We start from the raw sequence: 12,829 nt of genomic DNA on the forward strand, positions 1-12,829 counted from the left end.
TGCAATCCAATCTCCCCTTACTTCCTGCCCCAAATAACTGAGCTCAGGGACTTTTTAAGGAGGGGCCAACCATGTCTCTTGGGGTAGGTTGTGGTGCATTTAACAAGTGGCTATGTGCATTATGGCCAAATGAGTCTTAGTATAAGGAAGTCTGCCAGAGACCTTCAGAATGTCAACTCCTTTCTCTTGCAGGAAGTAGGCTGTTTCTGTGAAATAGCAGGTCAAGTAATGGCTTAAGATGATTATAAAAAATATAAAGTGGACATTATAATGAATAAATGTAGTGTCATAGAGCAGTACATAATTCTACTCATATGAAGTTCAAAAGTGAGCAAACTTAATTTGTGATAGAATTGAACTGTACACTTAAGATCATTGTGCTTCATCAACACCACTGTGGATATAAAAAGTAAAAGAGAAGAAAGAAAAAGAAAGCTTATAAATCTCAGAGTAACTTTGGAAATATGTAGTACTTTGAACAATGAATAGACACTATGTTTTTGCTTCTTCGATAAACTGACCTCATAAACCTTGGCAAAACTCCTTTCTAGATCATTTCTCAGTTTTCTCGGAGATTATGGCTGGGTATGGTATTGAGATTTTGGCAAAAGAATCACTGCTTTATCTGGCATTATTTTAATCATGTAGTCTCAATCATCTTGCCAATTATTAGTGATTAAAGTTTATTATGGAATGTTTAACCAAAAAATATATATATACACATATATATAAAGTGGTCTTTGAAATGTGTTCATAGAGCCCATTACAAAATTAAAAACAGGAGACAGGTTCATTATAGTAAAAAAAAAAAAAAAATTCCTATATTTAGCAATTACTATAGCAGAACGAAACAGTGATTTCTATGGTCATTTACTAAAAGCTAATGTCAAATGGTGAAAAATGATCTCATGTTTTATGACATCTTCACTTTAAATAGTTCTTAACATTATTAATATGCTAATGTATTTCCAAATGTAAAAGAAAAAGAATGACTAAACTCTCCTGAATTAGTTCTGATTTCTGTGTTATAAAATATTAAATTTTAATTAAGCTCATAAAGTAAGTTAAACTGGAGAAAATTAAGAAAATGGAAAGTGCAATTTCAATTCAAATACATTATTACACAATTACAAAATTTGTTTCAAAATGTATAATAAAGCCTTATAAGTTTCATGAAATTGATCTTTTCATTTGAAAACATCTATTGTGTTCAGTTATTGTTCACTAAGATATAATACTGAAATTATGAAAAACTAATTATTTTAGAACTTGAGAAAATCCTACCTCATGCCACTGCTTACCTGAGTCTCAAGCTCTCATTGTTAGTAATGCTGACAAATATACACTCAGCCGGATGAGTCCCAGAGTGAGTCTATATATGAGGCACCAGGACCCAAAATTGCCCTACCAGAAAGGAAGGCCCACAGTTTTCACATCAACTGTAGTAAGAGAACAAGGTCTAATTTTGTGACTGTTAGAAAAGCCACGAAAGGGAAAATGGAATTTACCTAATTCCTGGAAAAGACAAAAGGAACAGCTGGGTTTCAAACTTTTTCATGCGTGAGTTCATTTTTCTAGATAACTTCAGTCTCATAGATTGTACGTTCTCAGTCTTTGTCAACAAAACAAGTATCTCTCAATAACCCAAACTGCAACATGAGTAGAATACAATGTTAAATTTTCCAGTGTATTTTTGTTGGTTCAAGTAAGTAAATCATAGTGTCTTTCAAATATTTTCCCTACTGGTTTCTAATTTCCAGGATCAGAATTAGACCAAAATCACCTTTGTGGAATTTTTTAAAATGCCATATCTATCAAATCTTAATAAACAAGGTTCTCTGTCCTCCAGAGGACATATCCATGAGCCAAAGCACCAACCATGGGGAACAAATGGCAAGCTGTTTTTCAACTTTTGCCTTCCACCAATTTGTCCAGACGTATTAATAGATGATAAAAGGACTTCTCTATTCCAAACAGAAAGATGAACTGTTCTCCTCAAGAACTTATACTTTGATATGAGATATCAACTATTCTGTTGATGTGTTTAACCACTCCATCCCTCAGTCTCCTCTGCTGCTGCTACTTACAAGAGTTTTTCATTTCAGACTATCAGCAGTGGAGCACCTATTCTTTAGTAATGGCCATTTTTTTGTTATTGAAATACCCATCAAACTCATCTCTATTATAACTAAATGTAGTATTAACTTAGCCATAATGATGAGTACTGATTTGTTATTCTCTTAATCGTATATTTCCACACATTAAACTTACGACTTTTGTTCCTATAAGCCTATGGATTTGAGCATAGGACAACAGCTTGACCCATTTAGATTCAGCATGAAATGTTATCATATGTCATCTTTTCTCCTCTAAAAAATAACTCCTACATTTGGCCACAGTCAGTACCACTCATCTCATAGACTTCTATTGTCCACAGGTTAATTCTTACTGGTTTCTCTGATCCAGTTCAATATATCATTTACTACCATGAATGTGACTTTTCAACACAGTTGAGAAGTCTTCTTAGGTTATGTGTTTGCCATCTTCTAAGCAATTTTAACTCCATTTGAAACTTTTTGGTACACTTCTAAAACCAAAAATCCTGTGCTAAGGCAAATTATCTATAAAAAATAAAGGAAAAGTAAGAATATTTGAGACAAGGAAAAACTGAGAAATTTGCTGCCAGCAGGCTTACCTTACAAAAACCAAAAATTAAAGGTTTTTTAAAGCTAAAATCAAGTGGCTACACATAATCATTTATATTCACATAAAATGACAAAGAGCAGACATAAAGGTAATCATATAACTAAAGTATGAAAGCATATTAATTTTTCTGTAGTATTTTGAATCACGTGAAATTGTATAAAAATATGAGTACAATTTTATTGTTGGGCCTATTACAAATGTATAGTATACCTTCAATAACAGAATAAATTTTATGGGGGAAAAAAGCTGTTTGTGGATAATGAAATATCTCCTGATAATAAATTGATTACACTGGAACAAAGAAAGAGAAACATGGATTGGGGAGTAAGATGGCTAATACTACAGAAGTTGTAGTATATAATCACTTATCCTTATTTTAGAAAAATAAAATTACATAAAATAATAGTATAAAAATGTTTCAAGGTTGTAATATATACATATAATAAGTGGAAAACTAATAGCACAAAAATCAAATTGAGGGATATAAATACATATAATTAATTAAACATAAGACAAACATTTAAGGACATTAGTCTAGGCAAATATTTTATTTTTTTATTATAATTTGATATAGAAATATTTAATTCCCTCTAGACAGTCAAAACTCTCAGATATCAAACCTAAGGCAGGCAGAAGGGAGCTGAAGAGACCAGGGTCTAGAGAAGCTACTATACACCAGCATTTTGAGGAGCCCAGGTTTCACCCAGGACTCTCTTGGGCTTGTGCACCCTTGGAGACCTTTTGAGTATTTTCCTTACCGCAAATCCTTTGAGAAATACAGGCAATACTGAGCGATGACAGAGGCCCAGATAGACTTGACAGAAAGGCTGGTGGTGGTTTATGAGGTTCAGTTAATTTTCCAAAATTGTAACTTCAGCAAAGTTACATTGTTAGTGTTTGAAAAAATAAAAAATTTCAAATATTGAGTATTGTTTCACACCTGCCTTTGCCATGCAAAGTAACAGCCTATGTGAACCCAAAGGTCAGGAGTACACAGGCCTGCTTCCCCTACCACCCAGAGCAGGGGAAGAACCTGGTAGCCCTTCTCTGAACTGGCCAGAAAGCCATGGCCTCACCTTGGACTGAATAAGCTGACTAGGCCAGGCATGAGGTGGCTTTTCACAGCTCTGAGAGTACTTCACTAGCTCCTTTTCTCCTGGCAAAATGGCCAAACTTCTGCCAAATGTTGCCCAAGAGACCCAAACAGAGGCAATTGGTTTCCAAGTAGATCATGAGCAGTAGTCTGAGGCTTAGAGAAAGAGATAAAAGGTCGGGTTCTTTTTGTGGTGCCCAGAGTAGACTCTGATCCCAAGGACTTCCATGGGGAGAGGGAAGACTGGATGAAAGACTGGATGGTCAAGTTTTATGGTCAAAATAATAAATTAATCATAAGCTTTCACAAAATAAACACCACAGCTCCATTGATAATGAAGTGCGGCTGGGAAAATCAGACACCAAGTAGACACCAGGTGACCAGTGTAAGGTGTCGTAGTCCAAGCTCATGGGCCCAGCAGCTCCATGGCCAAATACAGACAAAGACCTTCTACCAGCTGTTATACAAGTTTCCAGGAGCCAGTCAATAAAGTTGGTTTTTCAATTGATGCAGGACACCCATCACGATCTCCCTTAGGGTCTGTGGCTTACAGTGCTCCTCAGTCCAGCTGAAGACATAGGCTGACAGCTCCTGGAAGCTGGTCATGGAGAAGGAGCATTGAAAGACTGGAAAAGAGTCCATGATGGTTTGACACACTTTGAACTTGACCTGGTTGGAGACCTGGTCCTTCCCCCCATAGGAGTTGTCCTCATGTGCCTTCATCAACTGCTCATACTCATAGTTCATTTTCATGATCTTTAGGCCATGAAGTGCTTGAATATTATGGACACCTCCTCCTCCTGCTTTCTCTTTACCATGTGCAAAAACTGGATGTAGTCAATGGTCTTTTGTAGAACACTGGCTTTGCTGAGATTGTGGGATCCAATGGAGAAGTCCTGTTGCTGGCAGGTGGGGATGATGCTCTGAAGTTTGTTGTAGCCTGTCTTTATGGCATCCTTCCTCTTCTTCTCAGCCTGAGTGTGAGCTCACTGCCACTGGTCCTTGTAAGATTCCTTGTAGGACTCCTGTTAGTGATCACTGTCCTCTTCGTCATCTGTGATGGGTTTTGAAGAGGCACTGGTGGAACTGATGCTTTTAGTTCTGGACACTGCACTCCCTTTGCAGGTGCTTTCTACAAAAAACCCAGTCTAGGCTATTGTTGCTGTAGGCATACTCCACCTTGGCACATGTGGGGAGAGAGCTGTCTTCTCTGCAGCCCTGGGGTACAGAGAGAAGGGGGAAATTTGGGGATAGGAGGGAAGCCCCTGGTCTTCAGGACCTCCTATATGCACGAGCTTGCCCCACCCCTCACAGGCGTGCGTGCCCACAGGGCTTGTCTTGACCCAGGGATCTGCTGTCTAGGCAAATATTTTGTGGCTAAGACCTCAAAAGATAACAGATAACAAAATAGGCAAATGGGGCCATATTAAACTAAAAAGCTTCAACACAGCAAAGGAAACAGCACGATGAAGAGATGGCCTGTTAAATGGGAGAAAATATTTGTCAACTATTCATCCAATGGGGTAATATTCAGTTTTATAAGATATTCAAATAACTCAACAGATTTACAAATAATCCATTAGAAAGTGGGCAAAGGACATGAATAGACATTTCTCAAAAGAAGATAAACAAATGCCCAGAACGCATATGAAAAAATGCTCAACCTCACTAATCATCAGGGAAATGCAAATCAAAATCATAATGAGGCACCATCTTACTCCAGTTAGAATGGCTATTATTAAAAAGACAAAAGATTACTTACCAGCAAAACTCTTATCCATTGTTGGTGGAATGTAAATCAGTGTAGCCATTATGGAAAACAGTGTGAAGATTTTTGAAAAAAACTAAAAATAGAACTAGAACCACCACATAATCAAGCAATCCCACTACTGGGCATTAATCCAAAAGAAAAGGAATCAATATATCAAAAGCATACCTGCATTTGCATGCTTATTGCAGCACTATTCACAGTAGCAAAGACAAGGGAAAAACCTAAGTGTCATATCAGGTGTATCCAGATTAAGTAGAATGATTTTGAAGTATTTCTTCTTTTTCTATTATCTATAAGATTTGGCATGATCTGTTTTTTGAAATTATCTTTTATTTATAAATATTAGTTGTCTATTTTTTGAGACTTTGGGGAAAAAATAAGAAGAAATTAACTGATGACTCCATACTGAACCTCGGAGTCAAAGCATTCTAGAATAGACATGCTCTTATCTGACAACGTGAATGTTACTTTCTTTGCATTATTATTATTATTGCTTAATATTTCGATGCAGCAATTGTCTGATTTCTTTTCTGAATGTATTTATCTTCGTTCGTTTTTTACGAGATTTTTGTTTCTAGTCCTCATCTTAAACATTGTTATTGTTATTAAATTTTAAGCCTTTTTAATTCTGTGAAGGCAAAAAGTGGAAACCTAATAAACACATGTATATGTTAAAAAAAAAAAAAACCTAAGTGTCCATCTATGACAAATGGATAAAGAAAACTTGAATATAACTGTCTTTTTCTCTCTTATGGATGTGTAGTTGTTTTTCTGTTGGTTTCATGTTAGTACTGAGTACATTGGATACTTGCTTTTCCATTGTTGTGATACTTTATTAAAAAGAACGTGCATCAACTCTACCTAGGTTAATACACAAGATATAAAATCTTCATCTTTTTGTGGATGAATGGCATTCCATGGCATACATACACGACAGTTTATTAATCCATTCATGGGTTGATGGGCTCTTGGGTTGCTTCCAGATATTGGCAACTATGAATTTAGCTGTGAAGAACTTTCAAATGCAAATGTCCTTGTAAAATGATAAAATGATTTTTTTCTTTTAGGTAGATACCTAGTAATGGGATTGTGGGATCTAATGCAAGGTCTACTTTAGCTCCACCTTACTTATAATTCTCTCAAAAAAAAATGGGAATGTCTTGAATCTCCACTGAAGAAGCACAGACTGGCTGACTGAATAAAAAAAAACACAAGCAAAATATTAGCTGTCTTACCTCTAAGGGTAAAGATATAAAATCTCCATCTTTTAAGACTCCATGGGTAGGGATGGAAAGCAATATTTCAGGTAAGTGGAAATCAGACAAAAGCAGGAATTGCAATCTTATTTACAGACACAATTGGACTTCAACAAACAAAAATAAAGACAAAAATGGACACTACATACCCTGATCAAAGGAACAACAGAACTGACGGAAAGTACTACCATAAGAATGTGACCACCTCTCACCCCCTACCATGAGAATGTGACCTTTTGTAACTGTTCCAAGAGATAGCCCCAAGCTGAAGCAGATAAAAGGGCTAAGCAAATGTTTAACTGTTAATCTTGTCTTAAGACAGTTGAGTAATGAACCAGAGTTCTTCTTATCTAGAAAGCCCCTGCTATATCTGCTACCCCTCCCTACTTTATGGTTAAAGCCCCTGCTATGTTTGCTACCCCTTCCTACTTTGTGGTTTTTGCCTTTATAAGCTTGTAAAACCTGCTGTTCAGGGCTTAACTCCTCTGCTCCTGAGAGAGTTACGAGCTAAGCCCCAGCATGCTGGAATAAAACCCTCTTGCTAATTGCATCAAGTGCCGTCTCTTGCAGTTGATTGGGGTCTTTGTGGTCCAGGAAAGAGTGGGGGTCTTGTCCCAAGTCTTTCAGAATGAGAAGAAATTTCAATTCTGAACATATATGTACACAACGTAAATGCTCCCAGACATATAAAATGAACACTAACTGATCTGAGCAGCATGATATCCTGCAACTCCATAATAGCTGGAGATTTCAACACCCCCTGTCACAACTGTTCCTAGATCCTCCTAGGACCTTCTTAAGGTAACTCAAATGGAAAATTATTTATTGATGTAACCAGTGGAACGTATATTGCCCTCTACTGATGATATAGCTAAAATGAGTTGGTGCACAGTTCTAAAACTTATCAAAATATTATTCTTTGGTTCACTTAGTGTATATGTAGCTGAAAGTTCTTTTACTAGGCATGGTTAACATTCTTTTACTTCTTACAAAAATGAAGGTTTTTTATATGCCACATATGAAAGGCACAGAGGCACTTGTGCTTTGAAACTATTCTCTATGGACCAGGAAAACATCAAACTCAGGAAGCTGCAGGCTTAAAATTGCTTCCATTCTTCCCAATTTGGGGGATTCACATAAGTCAAACCAGGGGCATTATTCAACTTAAAAGGGCTTGTTTTCTTCTTTCTTTAAATACAATTGAATTATCTTATTGAGATTTCATTGATAAAATAAGTTTTGTTAGCTTTCTTAAGCCTTATGAAATCTTTGAGCAGCCACACAAATTATTCCCTGAAAAGAGCCTTTGTGACATTACTAGAAATGCCGTGTCAAAAAGAGTGAACAGGTGGTTTCCTGTTGAAAATTCTTTTTGTTGGGGCGGCACCTGTGGCTCAGTGAGTAGGGCGCCGGCCCTATATGCCGAGGGTGGCGGGTTCAAACCCAGCCCCGGCCTAACTGCAACCAAAAAATAGCCGGGTGTTGTGGCGGGCGCCTGTAGTCCCAGCTGCTCCGGAGGCTGAGGCAAGAGAATCGCGTAAGCCCAAGAGTTAGAGCTAAGTTGCTGTGAGCCGTGTGACCTCATGGCACTCTACCCGAGGGCAGTACAGTGAGACTCTGTCTCTACAAAAAAAAAAGAAGAAAATTCTTTTTGTTGTGGGGATAGAGTGGAGATGGACAATGATAAAGCACACTTGTGGAAATATCATAGAAGGATGGGTAAACAGCAGCAAAATCGAATCCAGTACATGAGAAGTAATCAGCTTCACAAAAATATCCAAGCTGCTTCTAAATGAGTTGTGGATTACTTAGTTATATAACTGAATATTGTATTGCTGCTTAGGTTTCCAAAATTTTAAAGCCATTCTATTAATTGATTCTTTATGAAACTATGTAACATTTCATGAAATAGGAAGAAAAGTCACTCCCTGACATGTTTAGATTAAAATAGCCATTAATAAGTAACTGATGGTATTACAATTTGACATTTATTTAACTGTAAAAAAATTAAAAAATCATTCCATAAAATGATCAAAATTTAATATGCTGTAGCCAAATATTCTGTAATTAAACAAAATAATTAAGTGCTTAGATGTAGCTGTTAACTAAAAGTTTAAATTATAATAAATGTTGATTTGTTTTGTTTTGTTTTTAGTTTAGAACTTATGGAACAGATGGCCTTGCTTCAAGAAACAGCTTAGGAAAGAATGTACCAATGGGCTTAATGTAAGTGCCTTCTTTATGTTCTCTGGATTCATGAATATTTGTTTTTTGTTTTTAAAATTTCACTTGGTCTTTATTTGACATATTTTGATTTTAGTAATTAAGACTATTTTTAGAAATAAAAATAAACTTTACTTTGAATATATTGTCATGGTATTTTTATCATGATACCATGAGTACCTATTACCAGATAAGTAGTATACTTGATTAAGGACAGGAATAAAAAATTTAAAAATGAAGACAGTACTTCTACCCTAGATTAATCAAGTTGATTAGATCTCTCTTGTTATTTACATAACTGTAAACTTATAAATGGTGAGTTAATTTTCTCCTGTTCCTCTAACAAATTACCACAAACTTAATGGCTTAAACTAACACAGTTTATTATCTTGTGTTTTGTAGGAAAGAAATAAGACACAGTTCTCACTATGCTAAAATCAAAGTCTTGGCAGGGCCGCATTCATTTCTTTAGGCTCTAGGGATAATCTGATTCCTTGCTCATTCAGGTTGTTGGCAGAATTCAGTTTCTTTTATTTATGTAGGATTGAGGCCTGAGTTTCCTTGCTGGCTGTCCCTGAGGGTTTTTCTAGTTTCTAGCAGCTGCCTACACTCTTGGGCTTGTGGCCCCTTCCTCTATCTTCAAAGCCAGCAATAGGGGGTCAAGTCAGTCTCTCACTTTGAATCTCTCCTGCCTCCTCTTCTATCTTGTATCTCTAACTCTTCTACTAACCTCTTCCATTTTTAAGGCCTGTGTGATTACCTTGGACCTACTGGAGTAATCTGAGAAAATCCCTGTTTTAATATCTGTCACCTTAATTTCATGTGCAAAGTGCCCTTGGCCAAATAAGGTAACATGTTCATAGATTCCAGGGATTAGGGCATGGACATATTTGGAGGGCCATTATTTTGCCTATCACAAATGCTTTATTTGCTTTAGTTTTGTTTTAAAATATTTCAATACACTGTTTGCAAAATAGCCTATTAAAGCCACAGAAGATAGCTAAAACAAGCAACAGTGGAACCAGGAGCATATGATATTTTAATAGGTGGTACCAAATTACTATTGGAAGGAGTTGGAATTAAATCCAGTTACCAATTACACCGGTACTATATATATTATGAAATCCTAGTTCTCTGGTCTGAGTGATTAACTCTTTTTTTTTTTTTTCTCTTTTTTAGAGACAGTCTCACTTTATCGCCCTGGGTAGAGTACCATGGCGTCACAGCTCACAGCAACCTCCAACTCCTGGCAATTCTCTTGCCTCAGCCTCCCGAGTAGCTGGGACTAAGGTGCCCGCCACAATGCCCAGCTAAACGTTATAACTGGATTTTTTTTTTTTTTCAGTTTTTGGCCAGGGCTGGGTTTGAACCTGCCACCTCCAGTATATGGGGCCAGCGCCCTACTCCCTGAGCCACAGGCACCACCCCTTAGTGATTTAATCTTAATCTCTAACACCTCTTTGTTTTTCTACCTGTCTTTGTTTACAGTGTTTAATCCCAGTGTTATCTGGTTTTCTCTCTTTGTTCCAGGCACTCAACCTTCAAGGCAATGCTTAGGTTCTACATCTTCCTGGAGCTACCCATGACTTCATTAGATCACAGTGACTTCCTATCTCTGAACACTCATCACTGGAAATACTTATTTAGCACTCAGTAGTGTGCTACTCTTATTACTTAACTTTTCACAGAGTTCCTTTTCTCTCTACTTAAATTTCCACTTTCTCAAGGACAGGGGCATTGCAGCAGATTTCTTTTTGTTTTCACAGCATCTAACAGTGGTTCCAATTGTGAGTTTCTGTCTCCTAGGGACTATGAAGTCATGGTAAGGTTCCCCCAAGTCTGTACACACATATGTTTTTCTTTAGTCAGTGCATGCTACATAATATACTGCTGGTGTGATGTCCTTTTATATGAAAAGGGTGATTGTTTCTGAACAAATTCCAAATTTGTGGAACATAGTAGGCACTTAATAAAGAATTTTATGGATAAAATTAAAATGGTAAAATAAAAAAAATGTTGGGTGTAGAGATTTTTAAGCATTTAATATCCAAACTATTTTGAAATTATAATTTTATTACAGTATGTCAGTTATCCATATTAACATTTTAACATGTTGCTAAAGATTGCTCCTGAGAGAAGGAACTGATAATATATTTTTACTACTACTCCCCTCCGCTCTCATACCTCCATGCGTATGGTGGTTATTCAATAAGTATTTGTTCATTGATTGGGTTCTTTGAACTGTAGTTTTTGTAATAATAAAATACAGATTTGGGGTATACCTGATAACATATGTGGTCATTTAAAGTTATATAACTATGTCAGCTTAAATTTTTAGTTCATTTGACAGCATAAATTAATTTTTGACTGGCATATTCTCTAGGTCAGCAGTTTTCAAACTGTGGGTTGTGACCCCTTTGTAACAATAAAAATACATCCTGCATATCAGATATTTACATTACGATTCATAACAGTAGCAAAATTAGGGTTATGAAGTAGCAACAAAAATAATTTTATGGTTGGGGATCACCACAACATGAGGAACTGTATAAAGGCTTGCAGCATTAGGAGGCATTAGGAAAGTTGAGAACCACTGCTCTAGGTTTTTCTAAACATTTTTTTCCTGGTATGTTTCCTATAGAATTTAGACTCTTAGTATACATGAACATAAAAAAGACCTAATTTTAATTTAACAAAAGTTATAACATTAATTGTTTTTCAGGTGAATGCACAACATTGACACAAGAATCACGTGATATATCTTCAGTATTAACTGAGGCAATGGAAGCCCTGCAGGATAGACCAGTCTTATGTAAGTTGGTGACTTTCTTTCTTTAAAGAACCAGTGTGATGAAAGTTTGTCAAATGGTATATAAAACCAGTGTATGGTGAAAAATAAAATTTTTTTAAAGAAAGAAATTAATTAATTTAAAGCCCGAGTCACCAAAGATATGGACATAATGAGAAATTATATCGCAAAGCTCAAGGAAATTCAAAAGTTTGTAGAGGAGCCCTAAAAATACAGTAGAATCCCTCAGTAATAGAGTTAATCAGGCAGAAGAAAGGATCTCTGAAACTGAAGACAAAGCTTTTGAATATTCCCAAATGCTCAAAGAGGCAGACAAATGGAGAGCAAAAACTGATCATTCTCTGAGAATGTTATGGAATCACTCCAAAAAATCAAACATTTGTCTTATAGGAATTCCTGAAGGAGAAGAGGATCATCCTATAGATACAGATGCTCTACTCCAAGAGATTATGGAGGATAATTTCCCAAGCATTGTAAGAGATACAAAAATTCAGATCATAGACAGTTTCAGAACCCCAGCAAGACTCAATCCAGATAAAGCATCTCCTAGACTCACTGTGATTAACTTTGCCATAGTTAAGATGAAGAACAAAATTCTGCAAGCAGTCAGATGTAAGAAAAGCATCACCTACAAAGGGAGAAATAAATGACTGCAGATCTCTCAGCTGAAATATTTCAAGCCAGAAGAGGATCGTCATCAACCTTCAATCTCCTAAAACAAAAAGACTTTTATCCCGGTATCCTGTATCCAGCTAAACTGAGTTTCATTTGTGATGGAGAAATCAAATACTTTAATGACATACACATGTTGAAGAAATTTGCCATAACTAAACCAGCTTTCCAGGATATTCTCAGACCCATCCTCCACAATGACCAGCATAATGCTCTACCTCCAAAGTAAACTCACCCAGAAATTTTTGAACAAAACCCAACTTCCACAGTGGTGAAAGGATTAAAAATGTCCACTGGAT

General features: G+C 36.4%; 1 pseudogene; it reads right to left on the reverse strand.

Moving 5' to 3' along the window:
* Window positions 1-4,282: 4,282 nt before the first annotated feature.
* LOC128566473 (max-like protein X) lies at window positions 4,283-5,747 on the reverse strand (annotated as a pseudogene).
* Between the last annotated feature and the right edge of the window lie 7,082 nt (window positions 5,748-12,829).

Source organism: Nycticebus coucang, chromosome 15 (genome assembly GCF_027406575.1).
Source record: "Nycticebus coucang isolate mNycCou1 chromosome 15, mNycCou1.pri, whole genome shotgun sequence".
NCBI lineage: Eukaryota > Metazoa > Chordata > Mammalia > Primates > Lorisidae > Nycticebus > Nycticebus coucang.